The sequence below is a fragment of the Mesoplodon mirus genome (assembly GCF_964341445.2).
Source record: "Mesoplodon mirus genome assembly, chromosome: 7".
Taxonomy (NCBI): domain Eukaryota; kingdom Metazoa; phylum Chordata; class Mammalia; order Artiodactyla; family Ziphiidae; genus Mesoplodon; species Mesoplodon mirus.
In genome coordinates this window covers 961,179-968,442 of record NC_138983.1, presented here as the reverse complement: position 1 = coordinate 968,442, position 7,264 = coordinate 961,179, and positions in this window count along the sequence as shown.

The following is a 7,264-nucleotide window of genomic DNA, read 5'->3' as shown; positions in this document are numbered from 1 at the left end:
CGCGGCATGTTCCCTGTGCTCCTGCCATGGCCCCAGGGGCTGCGCTGGACGTTGCAGGGCCCACTCACCAGCTCCCATCCTCCTCACCAGGAAAGATTTCAAACTCACCATCGAGAACAGACTGACACGTGGGCACTGTGTACCCGCCATCCAGCTTCAACTAACGTTAGCACCTTGACCTTTGTGCTTCAGATATGTTTTCCATCGAGAAATAAAATATTACGGATAGAACCGGGTGCCTCTCCCCACCCACCCCCTCCCCAGAAGTGGCCACAATCCTGAATTCCATGGTTCTCAAAAGGTTTTATAGTTTTACCACGTTTGTAAATGTGCAAGTTATAAAGCAGGGATAACGCGTGAATCCCCAGTGATGGAATCAGGGTCTGCGTGAGCCTGCTGTGGTTCTGGTTCCTGCAGGTTTAACTGCCATGTTGCATTCCGGGGAAGGGTGGGGGTCTCACTCCTGCGAGAGGGCTGTGCACACCCGGCTCGGCTAGTGGCGGGACGGCCCAGGCAGAAGCACCGGTGGGCTAATGCGGGTCCCAAGGGCGTTTGTCTTGCGTTTCCTGGATCCCTGTGGTCAAGCTTCTTGGCTTGTTGCTTATTTTTGTCATCTGTGCCTGAAAGGAGGTGAGCTGCCCTCTGCCCCAAGGCAGCAGGTGGGCGCCCTGGACTCTCCGTCTAGGCCGTGGGTGGGCTCAGCCTCCCCCTCCTCCCCCTCCCCCTTCCTTCTCCCTCCCCCCCCGTCCTCCCCTCCCCCTTTCCTCCTCCTCCCCTCACCCCCTGAGGGTCCTGCAGGTGGTGGACATCATGGGCATTCCTTAGCTCTTTGGACACTGGTCCTCATGAGTCATCCTCATGGAAGCTTCCTCCACCCTTTGGCCTATATTTTCACTTTGTCGGGTTGTCTTTTTTCAAACAGGATTATCAAGTGTCTCCATTGCCACATCAATGGCTTGTGATTTTACTGACTTGGTTAAGAAATCCTCCCCTCCCCTGAGGTCATAAACATTACGCCTTTAATTTCTCCTGAAAGTTTAAAAGTTTTGCTTTCCACATCTAGCTATTTAAGCCACTTGGTATCTGATCTTAGTTTGGGGCGTGAGGTGGAGACCTCATTCCTACTTCCCCACTGAGAGAACGCTGTCCCAGCAGCTTCTACTGAAGGTCCCCACTCCCTGCATAGGAGGAGTCCCTCCCACCTCAGTCATTGTCCTGGCATGTGGTCTGTTCCACCTGCCCACTTGCCTAGCCCTGAGCAAGCCCACGCTGCTTCATGAGAAAAGACCAGCCTTCCCACCTCGTGCTTCTCTGAAAACTCTCGGCTCTTCTTGTCTCTTTGCTCTCTCCTGGGCTGTTTGAGCAGCCTGACAAGTCCATGAAAAACTCTACCGGGATTGTGAAAGGCATTTTGTTAGGTTTACACAGCTGTTTGCCAAGAATTGGTTTTATTTTTCTAAATTGAATCTTATCATTCGTGAGCAGGGCATCTCTCTCCATTTAATAAGGTCTTCCTATTTGCCTTCCAGTAACTTTAGTAATTTTCTCTTAATAGCCTGGGAATATTCTGTTTGATTTATTCTTAGGAATCTGTGTGGGTTTGTGGCTGTGTTAATTATTTTTTTTTCTACTTGGTTTTTACTGGCATAAATAAATGCTACTGGTTTTGTGTACTTGTTTTCATTAACCTTGTATCCAACAATGTTACTGAGTTCTAATTGGCTTTTCCATCTTGATAATCACAGTATCTTTAAATCAGGACAGTTTTATTTTTTTCCAATCCTGATACTTCTTTTTTTTTCTTGTTTTGTTGCTTTGGCAAGAACTTCTAGACCCCATAGATTGATGGTAAAAGAATATGAAAAAGAATATATATGTATAACTGGGTCACTTTACTGTATAGCATAAATTAACACAACATTGTAAATCAACTATACATCAATAAAATCTTTTTAGAAAAAGAAAGTAGTCATTGTAGACAACCTCCACGTTCCCTGACTTTCATGGAATGATTCTAAAGCTCTAGCACTAAATCTGATGTTTGCTGCCATTTTTTGACTGATACCCACTAACAGATGAGGAATGTTTCCTTCTAGTCTTAGTTTGCTTTTAAAAAAAAAACGAAGACAAGCTGTTTACTTTCATGGGGTGCTTTTTCTGCATCTCTTAAGGGTTTTTCTCCTTTCATCTGTCCATGGAAATCGCCAAACGTTGCTGGCTCCCCTCCTGTTGGCAAAGCCATATCTCACGTCCCAGCCCTGGCAGCTGCCAGCAACCAGGTGACCCTTCATTCTGAGGGTTTAGACACCGGGCAGGATGCTCCATGTGACAGACGTGATCTCTGAGATGACAGCTGCTCCATCACTTGAGGTCCTGGAGAGAAATGGGAGCGGAGCACGAGTCCAGGGTGCCTGGAAACCTCTGTTGTCACAGGCCACCAAGATCTGGGGGCTCTTGTTACTGCAACACAGCAGAGCTATCGTGACTGAGACATTACGTTAGTAGATTTTCTGCAGTTGAACAATACTTGACTTGCTGGATAAGCCTCCCTGCTCACGGTTTTGGGGATCTTAGGGGAGCTTCATACACAGCCCTCCCCACCTGAAGGCTTGAACCAGTTGAAAAGTAAGGAAGGGGAGGTGGCGCGTGCAGGACCAAGCCTAGTTGCGTAAATTATAACTTCTTGGCCGGAGACCATGGATCGTGCTTGTGGGTAAGTCGGCTTCCTTACTCTGACCCCTCGAATTAAACAGACAACCCTCCAATGGCCGGCGGCGCTGGCCCAGACAAGCCCCCTCCTTGGAGAAGCAAAGGAGAACAGGTCAGGCCAGGGAGGAAGGAAGAGAAGAGAGAAGGGATGCCCACGCCCTGTTTCTCTTTTCGGGTGTGGATTAAGCCTTTAAGCCACTGCGCTCTCCCCGAGATGGAGGACATAAAGGACAAAGGGGGCGGGAACCGAAGGACCAGCTCCTCGTGGAAAGAGATGTGGCCGCAGAGAAAAAGGCAAGCCCCACAAGGACTAATAAATTCTTCAGGGTGTCTGCAATTTCCTTTCCTTGGGCTGCTTTTGAGAGATTTTTGTATCACCGTTACCCTAGTTTCAGAAATGAGAGGCCTAAGCTTCCCACTTTTTCTGCCTTCTGGGAAAGTCTGTGTGACAAGATGTGGTCAAAGGCCCAGCTGTTCACACCCCTGTATCCCATCCTCACTGATCTGGGTTTGCTGTGTCCATGGATAGTTTTGGCCACTGGAACAGCAGTAAATCCGACACACGTGGAGGCATGAAAAGAGCTTGTGCCCTGGGGTCTCTCGTGGCTCTTGAGAACAGTGACCGCCATGGGAATAGCCACCTTCTTCTGGAGAAGGAGGGACTTATGGATACAGGCGCCAGTGACCCAAGCTACTCCAGCCATGTCCAGTCCTGCAGACCCACCAGCTGACAGCAGACACGTGACAAGCAGCCTGATAACTTTTAGTAACTATGTGCAATCACGTACTCACCACCAAAATCAAGATGGAGGAACTCAAAAAGCTTATTTGTGCCATTTTGCGGCTGGTGCCTTTCCACATCCTTGGTCCCAGGAAACCACCGCTGTGCTCTCCATTCCCCCAGTTTTGTCATTTTTAGAATTCTGTGGTACCAAATCCTGCAGTCTTTTATACCTGACTCCTTTCAATTAACACAATGCTTTTGATACTTATCCCAGTTGCATCCAGCGATATTTGTCCATTTTTATTGGAGAGCAGTATCTCAACATACGGATATATTGGGTTGGCCAAAAAGTTCGTTCGGGCTTTTCATGTTATAGAAACACCTGGACGAACTTTTTGGCTAACCCAATATTTCCATTTGTCTATCCACTCACCAGTGGGCGGGCAAGTACATCACTTCTCGTTTTCAGAAATCTTGAATGATGGGGCCTCAAACATTCCCATACGTCTTCTTGCGACCGTGTGGTTTCCTTTGTCCTGGGTAAACATCTACGAGTGGAACTGGCGAGTCACGTAGTAAGTATGCATTTAACTTGGTAACGTTTTGTTTTCCAAAAGGCTGTACAATGTCACGTTCCTTCCAGCAACATCTGAGAGTTCCAGTTACTCCATGTTCTTGCCAACATTTTGTATTGTCTGTATGTGGAGACGGACACATCTGTGTAGTTTGTGCATTTATTGGAGGACCGGTAACGTTGAACATCCTTTCATATGCCTACTGGTCAATCCTATATCATATTTTGTGAGGGATCCTATAAATCTTTTGCCTATTTTTAATTGAGTTAACTTATTTTTATTGAGTTGTAAGAGTTTTTTTATATATTCTGGATGTAAGTTCCTTTGCAGACATATGTTTTGCAAAAATTTGGTAACCATGTCTTTCAAAAAGCAAAAGTTTTTAATCTTAATAAAATCTATTTTATTGGTTTTTTCCTCTATATTTTGTGTCTTTAATGTCTGGTTTGAGAAATCTTTGCCTATTCCAATGTCATAAATATTTTCTTCTGTATTTCTTCTATAAATTTAATAGTTTTTGCTCTTGCACTTAGGTTATATTTGTATATGGTGTTAGCTAATGGTCAAGGTTTATTTCTTTTCCCCACAGATAGACATTCGGCATTATTTGTTAAAAAAGACTACCTTTATCCTATTAATTACCTTTGTGTATTCTTGGACTCTCTATCTTGCTGCATTGATCTGTATGTCTATCTTTATAGAACACTATTAATTATATAGGCTATATCTTTATAATAATATAATTAATATAATATAAATAATAAATAATATAAAACTATATTTATATAACATTTTCCTGCAATCAGGTAATGCTAGCCCTCCAACTTCGTTCTTCAGAATTGTTTTGACTATACCAGATTGCCTTTCCATATGAATTTTAAATCATCTTGTCAATTTCTTCAACAAAGCCTATTAGGGATTTGATTGGTATTGCACTGAATCTTTAGATAAATTTAGGAAGGGCAGCCATGTTCCCAATATTAAATCCTCCACCATGAGCATGGTATAGTTTTCCATTTACTTCAGCCTTTATGTTTTGCTTTGTACTATTTTGTAGTTTTTACTGTACATATCTCATACAACTTTTGTTAAATCTATTCCTAAGTATTTTATTTATGATGCTATTGTAAATTGAGCTGTTTTCTTTAATTTCATTTCTAATTGTGCATTTATACTATATAGAAATGCCATTGGTTTTTGTACATTGCCTTATATCCTGCAATGTTGATAAATTCATTTATTCTTTCTAGTAGATATTTTGTAGGTTCCTTAGGGTTATCGCCATACATAAATATATCATCTGCAAATATAGACATCTTTATAAAATATACCATTCAGATCTTTCCAACCTGAACATCTTTCATTTCTTTTACTTGTCTTAGTGCATTGGCAAGGGCCTCTAGTACAATGCTAAACAGAAGTGGTGAGAGCACACATCCTACTCTCCTACCTGATCTTGGAATAGGCTTTAATCTCTGAGTGTGACGTTAGCTTCAGATTTTTGTAAATGTCCCCAATCAGGTTGAAGATGTTCTCTTTTTTTCCTAGCTCTCTGAGAGTTTTTATCATTAAAGTGTTGTGATTTTTTTCAAACACTCTTTCTGCATATAATATGATCATTTGTTTTTCTCCTTTATTTTATGAACACGGGAAATCACACTGATTGATTTTCATATGTTATACCAATCTTGCATTCTTGGGGTAAACCTCACTTGGTATTAGCCTGTGTATGTATTGTTGGATTTGACTTGCTAATATTTTGTTATGGATTTTTGCACCTATTTTCATGAGAAGAATTGATCTGTGATTCGCTTTACTTATGATATCTTTGGTTCTGGAATCAACATAAATACTAGCCCCATAAAATGAGTTGAGAAGTGTCCCCTCCTTCTTTAGTTCCTGAAAGAATTTATGTAAGATCAATATTGCTTTTTCTTTAAATATCTGATAGAACTCACCAGTGAAACCACCTGAACCTGAACTTTGTGGAAAAGTTTTTGAGTTTTAAGTTTCTAGAATCAACATAGGGCTGTTCAAGTTTTCAATTTCTTCTTGAACAAACTTTGTTAACTTGTTTCCTTCAAGACATTTGTCTACTTAATCTAAATTATCAAATGTATTAGCATAAAGTAGCTCATAATATTCCCTTACTATCCTTTTAATGTCTGTAGGATTTGTAGTTATGTCCCTTTTTTATCTTGATATTAATCATTCATGTCTTTGCTCTTTTTTTCATGATGCACTAGAGATTTGTCAGTTTTATTTTTAATCTCTTCAAAGAGCCAGTTTTTTTTTTTCATTGAGAATCTCCATTGGATTTTTGGTTTTGTTGTTTGTTTTGTTTTAAATTTTGTTTATTTATGCTCTTTATTATTTGCTTCTTTCTATTTGCTTTGAGCTTCCTTTTCACTAATACAAACATTAAATGCATCAAAGTCCATCTAAGACATGCTTTAGCTACATTTCACAATTTTTGATAGGTTTTGTTTTCATCTGTATTCTATTTAAAATATTTCCTGATTTCTTGTGGCCTCCTCTGTCATTCATAAGTTAGTTAGAAGTGTGTCTTAATTTCTAAATGTTTGGAATTTTCCAGGTATCTATCTCTCTGTTGTTGATTTTTAGTTTAATTCCATGTGTTCCCTGTGTGTAACATACTTTGTATGATTTTTACTGTTTTAAACATGTTTCCTTTTGTTTTGTGACTAGTGTGTGGCCCATCTTTGTGAACGGTCCACGTGCACTTAAGAAGAATGTGCTTTCTGCTGTGTCAGGTGGAATATTCTATGTCAATCAGGCTCGTTTCCAATTTAAGGCACCGGGAAGTGTTTCCCTGGAAAGAGAAGCGAAGAGACAGCCGTGGAGGGACTTGGGGTCCCCTGAGAAGGGAGCAGCCCTCCCCGGACCCCCTCCCTACTTGTCCAGAGCTGCTTCTCAGAGAAGGTTCTTTTCTGGAGTTCCAGCTGGAAAGCCAGGAACGGGTGTATTAAGGATATGCAGAGCTTTATTGGCTGAAGGAGGGGGCCTCCCCTCCCCCTCAGCACTGAACTCCCGCTTTGGGGAAGGGAAAACCCCGGGGCCATTTTGACTGCAGGCGTAGTTTCAACACACTCCCACAAAGGAAGTAAAGTCACAAGATTTATTACGTACAGACCCCAGAAACAAGGGGCGGCTGGTGCTCAGGGTCGTCTGTCCCAGGTCACAGTTGAGCATCTAGTAGTTATAAGGCTGCTGGGGCAGAGGTCACGAACTTTCA